The sequence below is a fragment of the Tursiops truncatus genome, chromosome 13 (genome assembly GCF_011762595.2).
Source record: "Tursiops truncatus isolate mTurTru1 chromosome 13, mTurTru1.mat.Y, whole genome shotgun sequence".
In the NCBI taxonomy this organism is placed as follows: domain Eukaryota; kingdom Metazoa; phylum Chordata; class Mammalia; order Artiodactyla; family Delphinidae; genus Tursiops; species Tursiops truncatus.
In genome coordinates, this window is record NC_047046.1 from 74145177 (window position 1) to 74158752 (window position 13576).

The window sequence follows — 13576 nt, forward strand, 5'->3', positions numbered from 1 at the left end:
GTGAATGACTCCCAACCCTCCAAAATTCACTTGCTACAAATTATATCTACCAGAGAAAAACATATAGATGGAATTAGAACATGCTGTTCAGATTTCTTATGCTATTTTTAGGATTTGAATATGTTTTTTATTTCTCTATTCATGTGTGTATTATAAAGCTTTTGTAAGAGGTTTGAATCACCTCTTATTTTATGTATTTAAATAGGCTTGCTGGTATATCATAAAACATACCATCTTGAATTCTAGAGACTATAAACCACAACCATTTTAACACGCTTTCCAGCTCCTGGACCCATTCAAGCTTTAGTATAAAGCCATGTGAAAGTGACATTCAGAAGCAAAACTATGAGCAGAAAACAAGTTAATACACATTTGTTGGGTTGGTTGGAATGTAAAATCATAGTAAAATTCTGATACACCTGAAGTCAGTCATTTGCCTTTTTCGAGGCAATCAAAATTCAAGATATCATTTGGATCTCCTTAATTTTTCTTTATTACAACTGGAAATGAATTGTAAGTGAATTCATCTTTAATGCTCCAGTATTGCTTAGTATTATTTTGTAGATAATCTCCCAAGATGTTATCATCATCCATCCATTTGGTATCAAAAATATTTAAATGACATTCAGTCCAGCAACTAAAATGAAACTTATCACACACTTAAAACTATAATCTCCTGGAAAGCAAAGAATTTATGGCTCTTGCCTTCCAGAAAAGTGAAATAGCAGCTTTATGTAGAGTTGATTCTACGGCTACAGAGACTGCAGGCATGATTTGAGGGAGAAGTGTTTAATATTCTACAACAAAATGTTCAGACATACCATTTGTTCACTTGCCTCTTTTACTTACAACAAGGGGATTGTCCATCAACCAGTGACAAAACGTTATCACTACCTTTCAATTTACCTGTAAAGTGAATCACAGCTGAGAGTGTGAGTATGACCTAAATAAATTGATACTTGGCTCTTGGGGATGACATGCTAAATAATAATATTCCAGCAGGCAGTCCTTTGCCACAAGTATGCACTTTGTCATTTCAATGGTTATTTGATTTGAGAGAATAGAATCAATAAATCTCTGGGGCTTCCCTGGTGGCACAGTGGCTGGGAGTCCACCTGCCGATGCGGGGGACGCGGGTTCGTGCCCTGGTCCGGGAGGATCCCGCGTGTCGCGGGGCGGCTGGGCCCGTGAGCCGTGGCCAATGGGCCTGCGCGCCCGGAGCCTGTGCTCCGCAGTGGGAGAGGCCGCGGCAGTGAGAGGCCCGCGTACCGCAAAAATAAATAAATAAATCTCTGGATTCTAATTTTAAGACATTCAACAGAAAAGTTCAGAATGATGGTTAAAGCAACAGAGCTTCCCAAAGCCTTCTGATTTAGAACTGCTAACAAATCTTTATTTGAATTGGAAAATTGTCTTCTTCTTAACTGGTGAAAGAAATTGGGGAAGATTAATAAAAGGGATTCTAGGTAGAATAAGGTGTGCTTTCATTCCAGAAAAAAGACTAATAAGTTTATATGTTGAAATAGCACATGAAAAGTAAATTATGAGCAAGACAAGATGGTAGGAATACATTTCATTTTATCTCTCCTGCCAATCACAACAAAAAGCCCTAGACAAAAATATACAAATGACCTGTGAGCAGAACTCTGACAACCTCAATCCCCAGTCAGTGCTAAGAAGACTGTGGTAGAGTCCTGTCTTCTGAGTAACACATAAGTGAAGCACAGGCTCTATAAACTAAATTGACATTTGAACCACAGCCCACACAAATGAACCAGGACTTCCGAACATAACAGGTTGACTACCTGCTTAAATAGAAGACTTAAATAGGAATCAGAGTCATGTAACATAATAGGCAAAATGTCAGGATACAATCCAAAAGTACTTGTCACTTGGAAAGTCAGGAAAATCTCAAGTCAACTGAGAAACTACAATCAGCAGATGCCAACACTGAGATCACATGGGTGTTGAAATTGTCAAGTAAGTATTTTAAAGCAGCTATCCTGGGCTTCCCTGGTGGTGCAGTGGTTAACAATCCACCTGCCAATGCAGGGGACGCGGGTTTGAGCCCTGGTCCGGGAAGATCCCACATGCCGTGGAGCAACAAACCCCGTACGCCACAACTACTGAGCCTGCGTTCCAGAGCCCACGAGCCACAACTAGTGAGCCCACGTGCCTCGAGCCCGTGCTCTGCAACAAGAGAAGCCACCGCAATGAGAGGCCCGCACACCGCAACGAAGAGTAGTCCCCGCTCACTGCAACTAGAGAAAGCCCGCGCATGGCAACAAATACCCAACGCAGCCAAAAATAAATAAATTAAAAATAAATAAATAAAGCAGCTAACCTAAAATTGGTCCAGTCAGCAACTACGAACATTCTTAAAACACAAATGAAAAAATTAGAAAAACACAGCAAAGAGATGGAAGATGTAAAGAAACAAATTCTAGAAGTTTAGAACTGAACATACAATAACTAAGAACAAAGAAACTTAGTAGCAGAACGATTGTGAGAGGAATAAAAGAGTGAACTTGAAGATAGAAAAATAGAAATGATCCAATCTGAACAACAGAGAGAGAACAGAATTATAAAAAGTGTAACTAATAAAATGTAAAATAAATCACAATATCCTATCACATATGCATTAGATTGGCAAAGTATAAGAAGCATCATTGTGTTGGTATATAGAGCAATAAGGTCTCTAATAAACATTGTGTTGGTGTACAGAGTAATAAGGCACTTTGGAAAGCACTTTGGCAATACATATCTGGTAGGTGATGACATGTATAGCATCTAGCATTTCTAAGATTCATATTCTACAGAAATTCTACCACATGTGCCCAGAGAAGTATATTAAGTTGCTAATTGGAGGATTATTTGTAAAAATGAAAAAAAGCCCTGTTTATTAATTGAAAAGATATATTTTAGACCATTCAAACATTTCTTCAATACAGAGTAACTAAAATGAATTAGTTACATTTCCATATGCCAACATTTAATTTAAAGTTGAGAGAAAAAATGAAAATTAAGTAACATTTCAGAGTATGAAATGTTTGTTGCTATTTACTATTAATGTAAACAAAATTTTAAATGATACCACATATTTATTATGAATATATAAAGATGCAGTAAAGTATAAAAATTATATACTGATTAGTGGTTATGTTCTGATTAGTGAGAACTTCTTGGCTGTAGTGAAGCTGACTGTGTTTGAAAAGGGCTTTAAAATACACTTCAAGAACTATGACTTATATCTTATATTTTTATTTTGAAAATAATTGAAGCCTAGCATAATATTAATAGTCTGTTAAATCTGATAGTCCAGGAATGTTTGTCATATTTCTCCTGTACTTTCTGTACACTTTTTATAATAGAGAGTTTAATACAGTACACAGTGTTTCAAATAGTTTATTTTTCTAAAAAGTATAGCTCTCTTGCAGGCCTCCTGGAGCACCAGGAATGAGATCTATGCCCTGCAGAGTTCAGATTTTCTGTGTTCCTTAGTCTCATTCTAATTTTCTCCTAACATGTACTTCTTGTTCATTTACCATCAAGATATCCTGAGTCTCATTAGAAATAGCTTAACTTAATTTAGCTCCTTCATTTCCAAGTAACAGACATCATATGTAATTTTCCAGGAAGATGGAAACCCCAGCCAACAAGAAACTGATGTCTAAAAAGAGGGTAGCTTCACTTACTTTCTCTTTCTACTTAGAATATTTATTTTAATTTATAATAAAATATTTAGTTCAGACACTATAATGTAGAAATGTAGCTATTGTTGGGAGAAGCTAAAGGTCCGTTCAAATCAAAAGGAGTACCTAATAGCCGAATAACTTTTAACAATTATTTTAGGACTAATGATATCCATCATAATAACAAAAATAATAAGTATTATTTATTGATTTTATTATAGCTAGATATGGTGCAAAATAAGTTACAATGCATATCTCACGTGTGAGAGACTTACAAACGAACCAGATCTTACATAAGAATAGAACACTGACCCACGATTTGTAGCGATGAGTCCAGGAAGCCAAATCATAATCTCCGTAGCAATTAATCCCAAGAATCAGGACTTAAAAACTGCCAGCTTCCCTAATTTTTACCTTTGATTCCAATTTTAGAGACAACTGGAGAAACCCAAACATGCTCTCCTCATTACAAGGATGCCCCACTTCTCATTAGTCTGCCTCTGGGTTTCCTGGCCAACCACACCCAACCAGGGCATACTTAAAATCTTCCGATTTTTCACTAAAAAGCTTTTATACACTTCTGCCTGCCTCTGAATCTCTGACAAATCCAGATGATGGCGCCTGACTCCCTTCCTATCCTATGTATACATAATCTTCACTTGTTCTTGTTGGATGGTCTTCATTTATTTCCATATGTGTGTCATGAAATTTACTCCTCCTGAGACCCTTATAAAGAAAGGCATTATTGTTCCCATTTGAGGAAAACGAGGCAAAGGAAAACGTATGTAACGTGCCAAAGTACCACACAAAGAAATTAACGAGAGAGCTGTGGTATGAACCTATAAAGTATGATTGCAGAGCCTCTACTCTTAGTACTATGAAAACTGTATTAAGCTATCTTCAATAAAATTACTAGTGTCAGTCAAAGGGAGAAAGCTGTGTTACAGTGATGCACATCCTCTAAAATCTCAGTAGTTATAATATCTCAAAAGATTAGCCTTCCCTTGTTCTCCATAAACATTGCCTATTGCTTGAAAGCTCTGCTCTGCATCTTTTCACCTGGAACCAGGCTTCTCACACAGCCATCATTGATGGCCAAGGGAAAGAGAGAGCAAGGCCATCGCACTCTGGCTCGTAAAGCTTCCACCTGGAAGTGACACCCATCACTTCCGCTCACGTTGTTATTGGCCAAAGCAGGCCACATAGTCACCTAATTTTGAGATGCAGGAGGTACTATCTTTCCACGTACGTGGAAGAGGAATGATTAATTCAGCTACTGAGCAAAATAATATAAACCATCTTTGTTGTTTAAATCCCTTAATCATATTATAAATGAAAAGGTCTCTGACTCTTCTTCAAAGTAAAGACAACTTCAATGGTAAAAATACAAATACTCTTTCTTTAATTCTCAGTGTACTTAAGCCTCAGTAATATGAGGGATTTTCAGTAAAGTAGATTCAAGTGCTTTAAAGAGACAGTTGTGTCTTTGAATGCAAATAGACCTATAAATATATATATCAACAACGTAGAAATTCTCATGCTGGTTATAAACCTCATAACAAGTGGTGTCTGTATACTTCCAAACTCAGCTGGTCCCTGACTTAGTGGCCTCCGATATATCAACATCATAACTAGTGATGGAAATAGAATTCCTTCTGGAGCTTCTTTTTGTCTTGGGTGACTTAGTTCAGAAAATCGTTTTATTATTTTGTCAAATAAATAGTATAGTTCACTGAAGAAGAAAAGCCAAAAATTGATAAGCCAAAAATTAAGCAAAAAAAAAAAAGTTATGCATGATTATTCTACCCAGCAGTGATAGCTATTAATATCGTGGCGTTCTGTAAACTTTTACTTCCCTGCATCAGCACAATGCTTGCCATGTAGTAGGCCTTGAATGGATTTTGAACGAACAAGTGAATATGCATATTCACATTTAAATATATGCATTTCAATAAAAATGGTACAATATTCTTTTAAACAGTATTCCCTTCCAAAATGGATCTATAAATTTTGAAATGTGTTCGAAAACTATACAAAGAATTGCTCTTAAAAGCAAACAAAAGATAGGTCTTTAGACAATTTAATTTGGGGTATGAAATTACCAATCTGAATATTTACATATATCAAAGATTCTCAGTAGTACTATATTAAAGAAAACTGCTTAATCTTGATGAATTCAGGATTTCCCAACCTTACTAAACAGATTTTTTTTCTTCATATCAGCTGATTCTAGAAATATAATCTTCTCTCTTACATCCTCATCACAGAAATCTCATCTTATCCATGACTGTAAAATAGGCCACTTTATGCCCTCTTTGACCTCTTGTACCCTGCAGCTACTGCTCATTGGATCAACTATGAACTTCTGATCCAAGGTAGACAAATGAGAGATGGTTCAAAAATATAAGAATTAGGGCACAGGTACTCATTTGGAAAACAAACGGAAAATCTTGGGGGTTGAGGCCATTGTTTAAGGACAATATGTAAGTAGATCAATGAACTCAAAATCAGATTAGAGAGAAAGTGAAAACTGAAGCAGATACACAATGAGAAGCAAAGTCAAAGAGACAATTAACTATTTAGAAAGAGAGAGAGAGAAAGAGAAGTTACCTGACAACAACGCAATTCCTCCGAGCCTAGCATACATTCACAATTGAATTCCAAAGATTCCCTTACTTCTTTATGTTAAACATCATTTTAATCAAACTTATTTTTACCAGTAGTTAAACAAAACTACTGCCATTTTTTCTTAATGAGTATATAATATTACACTGAGAAGTTCCATAATTCATTTAAACCATCTCATATGTTTGAACATTCAGGTGGTTTCTGACATACCTCCTCATTCTGGACAAGTTCAGTTAAAAAAGAACTAAACCTTCAGGCCACTTGTCGCTCACACCTGTGCACCTGTGTGTCTCTCCCTTTTATTTTTTCTCTACTCCAATCAAGATGAAACAGGTTTGAACTCTGCTGCCTTTTGTCCCTCCTACCCTATGTAGCAACTCTCAAGCACTAGTTGTCATGGGAAAATAGAGTCTTATGGATGTACCTGTGTTATCTAAGACTGCCAGGCTGCATTCTGATATGCTAAAGAAAATCCCCCTTCTCTTGATAAAGCCGGGTTTTCAAGCTTATTGTCCTATTGCCAATTTAAACAAACAAACGAAAAAAATCTCGTTTGACTGTCAAAGCTGAAAAATGACTTCCTTGTTTCCAAGAGTACTTATTGAAACCCAGAAAGTCACTTCTTCAAGGGGATCGAGGATGGGGAGAGGAAAGCCTCTAGAACAACAATATTTACATGATATGGAAATATATCTGAAAATGTTTTTAAGCACTTTCTCTATTATATATAATTTATTATAGGTTTAAAGCAATATAGGCAAAAACACAAAACAAGTATGAAAAACAGAAGAATAGGAAAACATATAGGAGGATGTCCTAAAGTAAAAATAAAATAAAATAAAATAAAACTTTATAGGGGAAATACTGTACAGAGGGATAGCTTCTTAGCAAGGATATGAATATTTAATATACACTGACATACAGCTTTACTGCTGATATTCAAGTTTTTTTAAATGCAGAAAGAATAACTTAACGCACTTGATTATTTTTATTTTTTTACAACAGAATAGAGATACGAGTCCCTATCCTTTGTCAGCTTGAAAATCTTCACAGTTAGAAGCCAACAAAGGTTTTTAAATCAAGGCACATAACCACAGGTTACAGTTACATTGTCTTCCAGTAAGACATATGTGCATGCTTTGGAAAGCAACAATTTATCTTCTACCATCATGAAAGTGTTAAGAGAGCTTTCCTAAAAAGATGCTGAACCTTTGGCAGGCACAAGAATGAGATACTTAAAGGCCCATGCTACTACTGTATTTTGCTTCTTTCAATCTTTTGTGTGAAGATCCCAGAGTGTATTTTTTATTATCTTGTGACCTGTTTCTGTATCAACGTGAACTAGTAACTCCTCTGGATGATGTCAGGCTCAAAATAAATTTAACCTCATGCATCCCATTGATGATATAGTTTGTTTGTAACCTGGCCAGTCCTCTTTTCTGCTATTTAGCTCTTTACAAACACAGGGACAGGTGAAAACCTAAAAAGGGGAGGGTGTGCAAGAATAAATTATCTTATACTCACCTAATTCCACAGAAAGCGCGGCACTGAAGTACCCTGTGAGATAAAGAAGAACCACTAGACTGGTGCTTAACTTTATTACTGGTGTACCAGGCAGCTTTAGCCACTTTATTACTTTTGCTAATTAATTAATTTGTTTACTTTATTTATTTTCTGAGTAGAGTTGAAAAATATTACCATCTTCTTCTCAGCCAAACTTCTAAGGCATGAAAGTCTCCAATATCACAGATAATCAGAGATGGTAGGCTCCAGATTCCGAAATCTGGAGTTGAAAATGTATTTTCTATTAAGTTCCTTACATATTTACTTAATCGACCAAGAGCTTATCTCCCTTCCTGAAACCTTATAATTTCTTTACACCTGAAACGTCCTTAACACTTTAACGTAAGGCTTGCTGACTCATATCGGTTTCAATCCCAGGAGGACATTTTATAGGATGCTATATAAATATTAACTCTTTCTGCTTTAAAATAACTGGCACAGTGTCTACCTCATATACTATAGTTAAGTCTTTTTTTTTTTTTTTTTTGTGGTACGCGGGCCTCTCACTGCTGTGGCCCCTCCCGCTGTGGAGCACAGGCTCCGGATGCGAAGGCTCAGTGGCCATGGATCACGGGCCCAGCTGCTCCGCAGCATGTGGGATCTTCCCGGACCGGGGCACGAACCCACGTCCCCTGCATCGGCAGACAGACTCTCAACCACTGCGCCACCAGGGAAGCCCTATAGTTAAGTCTTGAAGAAAGAAAGAATGTCCTTGCTGGATGAGAATTTAAGTACAATTTGAAACCTGAGTCTGACACTTCAAGGGATGTCCATATTCTAAAGCATCTGAAACTACAAATCCAAAATAATTAAACAATTCTCAGTTCAAATAAACTGTCAAAGGACACATGCTGAACATTAGCCAATTTCTAAACTTCCTAATTTGACTTCTCAAGAGAAAGAAGCTGAAGGAGACAAAGGTTCATGACTTTTTGGTATATATGACCTGGGGTATTTCCCCCAAATCTAAAATGCTGTAAGAATGATAGAATGGGATTGGTAATTCTAATTTTCCCAGTAACTCTTAAGCAATTATGTCTTACTGAACTACCTAAGTACCTATATAATCTTATTTCCTGCTACTGCTCTTCACGTGCCTTAAACCCAACTGAACTTTTACTGTTATTACACTCTTACCACAATTTCTCTTTTGTCTGTGCCATTTCCTCCTCTCTGAAATGTCTACTCTATTCACTGCATGTCTGTATTTTATCTGTTAGTTAAGGTCCAGCTCCTCCAGGAAGCCTGCCCTAGCTGGGAGTATAAATGCCTTTGAAATCTGTAGCGATTAGCTGTCCATTTCCTGGCACAGTGCTCGATCCCAGGCTGAATCTCTGAACAACACGAGCAAGTCTCCACTGCAGGGGAGCAAAATTTGCCACCTCGAAGTGTGTCTCTTTGGCATGAGGATTGTCTGGAGCTGGTTCTTGAGAAATAAAAGACTCAGGAAGTTTTTCGTTTTATCTCCTCCTTAACTACCTTAAAGACTTTAGATGGGGAGCCTGCACCATGAAGACAGCTACTACTGAAGATAAATTCTTTTTATGTCGGAAAGACTTGCATGGCCTGGCAAATGTATGTTTACCAAACCTTTGCTCTTTTCATCTGCCTATGAACTGTCTTCCTCCACTTTGAAGCCCCAGACCCCTTCCCCCTCGACTGTCTAACTGTCTGTGGGTCTCATATTCTTATGGAGCCCCTCTATTGTATGTATGTAATTAAACTTTTTTTCTCCTGTTAATCTGTCACATGTCGATTTAATTCTTAGACCATCCCAAAAAGCCTAAAAGGGTAGAGGAAAAGCTTTTCCTCCCCAGCTCCATCTTCCATAGAGTTTGTTATAGAACAAACATTAAACAAATTGTTGTATCATTAATTACGTAAGGTACATTAGACATAAATATCTCTGATATTTGTTTTGTTATTTTTAAATGTGGTGATTTCGACTGTTTTCATTTTGTGATTATCCTAAAGTTTTAGCTTCTATTAAAAATGTAATTTTTTTCTGAGGATGCTTTGGTCTTATTTATATGTTTTATCATTTCATTTAAAACAAAATCTGTGTGCCTTTTGTACCACTCTATTTCTGCTTTATTTTCTTCTAAACTATACTTTTCATGTTTGTGTGAATGTATTGGGAATGGCATTCTTCAAAAATGATTTCTTGGGCTTCCCTGGTGGTGCAGTGGCAGAGAGTTCACCTGCCGATGCAGGGGACACGGGTTCGTGCCCCGGTCCGGGAGGATCCCACGTGCCGCGGAGCGGCGGGGCCCGTGAGCCATGGCTGCTGAGCCTGCACGTCCAGAGCCTGTGCTCCGCAACGGGAGAGGCCACAACAGTGAGAGGCCCGCATACCGCAAAAAAAAAAAAAAGATTTCTCCATAATCATTGTATAGTCCTAAGTTACTCCTGCAGTTCTTTGAATTCTTTTTTCCCCATAAGAGCTTCATATATCTCATCAATAGCTATGTTTCTAGTGATTGCTAAATTTTACAATCATTTTTATTTAAAATCTAGAGTTTGTATATTTACATACTAGTTCTAAGGTGACTTCAAAATAAATACAGTGCTATACTACCACCTAAAGTTATAGAATATTTGTTCCACTTTTTTTTGGTTGAGAAATTGTATCTGCTCCGAATCCAGGTTTTGTGTTATTTCTATTATAAATTCTTCTCTTAGGATCAGCTTATTATCCTGTTAAATTGTTTCTTTCTATAGCTAGAGTAGCCTTTATTTGTCAATATGGTCTCTTCTCAAGTCAGAATTTCCACATTGCAGATGAATTTTTGAACAATGCAAGTAACATTTTCTTTTGCCATAGTTACCCAGCTTTTTAGCAAATTGTAAATATGAGTTAGAGAATGGGTTCCGGCGTGGAAAGCTTACTATTAGGCGCAGTGAAGAAAAGCAAGGTATGTCATTGAAGTAACTGGGGCCTCACAAAAGTATGTGGATGGGGATTTAATGCTATGAGGAAAAGTTTCAAAACTAATCAAGATAAAGCATTGCCACTTTTCAGCAGAGAAAGAAACTGTATGAGAAAAAAATGAAGTGAAAGGACTAAATAGCTCAGTCACTTGCTTGGAAATTTATTTATTCATGTGGATAATGGTAATTTTTAACTGAGAACATGTATCACAAAGCACTTCCTCTTAAATGGATCCCACAGTGTTTAATATTTACTCATATTAATAACAAAGTACGTTGAAAAGAAATGTAGCAGCAATTGTCCAGCTGCTATAGTTATACTTGATAAAGAAAAGAGGAGAAATTATTTAACTAGAACAAATATAATAACAATAAAATGGTCATAAAATTAGGATTAAAAATGTCTTGGGACTTCCAGGAAGACGGTGGAAGAGTAAGATGCGGAGATCACCTTCCTCCCCACAGATACACCAGGAATACATCTACACGTGGAACAACTCCTACAGAGCATCTACCGAACGCAGGCAGAAGACCTCAGACCTCCCAAAAGGCAAGAAACCCCCCACGTACCTGGTTAGGGCAAAAGAAATAAATAAACAGAGACAAAAGGATAGGGACGGGTCCTGCACCAGCGCGAGGGAGCTGTGAAGGAGGAAAAGTGTCCACACACTAGGAAGCCCCTTCACGGGCGGAGACTGCCGGTGGCGGAGTGGGGGAGCTTCGGTGTCGCGGAGGAGAGCACAGCAACAGGGGTGCGGAGGGCAAAGCGGAGAGATTCCAGCGCAGAGGATCAGGGCCGACCGGCACTCACCAGCCGAGAGGCTTGTCTGCTCGCCCGCCGGGGCGGGCGGGGCTGGGAGCTGAGGCTCCAGCTTCAGTCAGAGCGCAGGGAGAGGACTGGGGTTGGCAGCGTGAACACAGCCTGCAGGGCGTTGGTGCGCCGCGGCTAGCCGGGAGGGAGTCCAGGGGAAAAGTCTGGACCTGCCGAAGAGGCATGAGACTTTTTCTTCCCTCTTTGTTTCCTGGTGCGCGAGGAAAGGGGATTAAGAACGCTGCTTAAACGAGCTCCAGAGACGGGCGCAAGCCGCGGCTAAAGGTGCGGACCCCAGAGACAGACATGAGACGCTAAGGCCGCTGCTGCCGCCACCAAGAAGCCTGTGTGCGAACACAGGTCACTATCCACACCCCCCTTCCGGGGAGCCTGTGCGCCCGCCACTGCCAGGGTCCCGGGATCCAGGGACAACTCCCCCGGGAGAACGCACAGCGCGCCTCAGGCTAGCAACGTCCTGCAGGCCTCTGCCGCCACAGGCCCGCCCCGCACTCCGTGCCCCTCCCTACCCCCTGGCCTGAGTGAGCCAGAGCCTCCGAATCAGCGGCTCCTTTAACCCCGTCCTGTCTGAGCAAAGAACAGACGTCCTTCAGCGACCTACACGCACAGGCGGGGCCAAATCCAAAGCTGAGCCCCTGGGAGCTGTGAGAACAAAGAAGAGAAAGGGAAATCTCTCCCAACAGCCTCAGAAGCAGTGGATTAAAGCTCCACAATCAACTCGATGTACCCTGCATCTGTGGAATACATGAATAGACAACGAATCATCCCAAATTAAGGAGCCGTGTGGATGAAAGGCTCTTGGTGCTGCAGCCAGGAGTTAGTGCTGTGCCTCTGAGGTGGGAGAGCCAACTTCAGGACACTGGTCCAAAAGAGACCTCCCAGCTGCACATAATATCAAACGGCGAAAATCTCCCAGAGATCTCCATCTCAACGCCAGCACCCAGCTTCACTCAACGACCAGCAAGCTACAGTGCTGGACATCCTATGCCAAACAACTAGCAAGACAGGAACACAACCCAACCCATTAGCAGAGAGGCTGCCCAAAATCATAATAAGTCTACAGACACGCCAAAACACACCACCAGATGTGGACCTGCCCACCAGAAAGACAAGATCCAGCCTCATCCACCAGAACACAGGCACTAGTCCCCTCCACCAGGAAGCCTACACAACCCACTGAACCAACCTTAGCCACTGGGGACAGACACTAAAAACAACAGGAACTATGAACCTTCAGCCTGCAAAAAGGAGACCCCAAACACAGTAAGTTAAGCAAAATGAAAAGACAGAAAAACACACAGCAGATGAAGGAGCAAGATAAAAACCCACCAGACCTAACAAATGAATAGGAAATAGGCAGTCTACCTGAAAAAGAATTCAGAATAATGATAGTAAAGATGATCCAAAATCTTGGAAATAGAATAGAAAAAATGCAAGAAACAGTTAACAAGGACCGAGAAGAACTAAAGATGAAACAAACAATGATGAACAACACAATAAATGAAATGAAAAATACTCTAGATGGGATCAATAGCAGAATAACTGAAGCAGAAGAACGGATAAGTGACCTGGAAGATAAAATAGTGGAAATAACTACTGCAGAGCAGAATAAAGAGAAAAGAATGAAAAGAACTGAGGACAGTCTCAGAGACCTCTGGGACAACATTAAACGCACCAACATTCGAATTATAGGGGTTCCAGAAGAAGAAGAGAAAAAGAAAGGGACTGAGAAAATATTTGAAGAGATTATAGTTGAAAACTTCCCTAATATGGGAAAGGAAATAGTTATTCAAGACCAGGAAGCACAGAGAGTCCCATACAGGATAAATCCAAGGAGAAATACGCCAAGACACATATTAATCAAACTGTCAAAAATTAAATACAAAGAAAGCATATTAAAAGTAGCAAGGGAAAAACAACAAATAACACGCAA

General features: G+C 39.2%; 1 long non-coding RNA gene across 1 annotated transcript in view; it reads right to left on the reverse strand.

The window, feature by feature from the left end:
* Nucleotides 1-13576, reverse strand: part of LOC109550294 (uncharacterized) — a 432204-nt gene that overhangs the window by 73560 nt on the left and 345068 nt on the right. Inside the window, exon 6 of the long non-coding RNA XR_004521593.2 lies at nt 7845-7877. This is a non-coding gene — a long non-coding RNA (uncharacterized lncRNA). The remainder of the gene's footprint in view (nt 1-7844; nt 7878-13576) is intronic.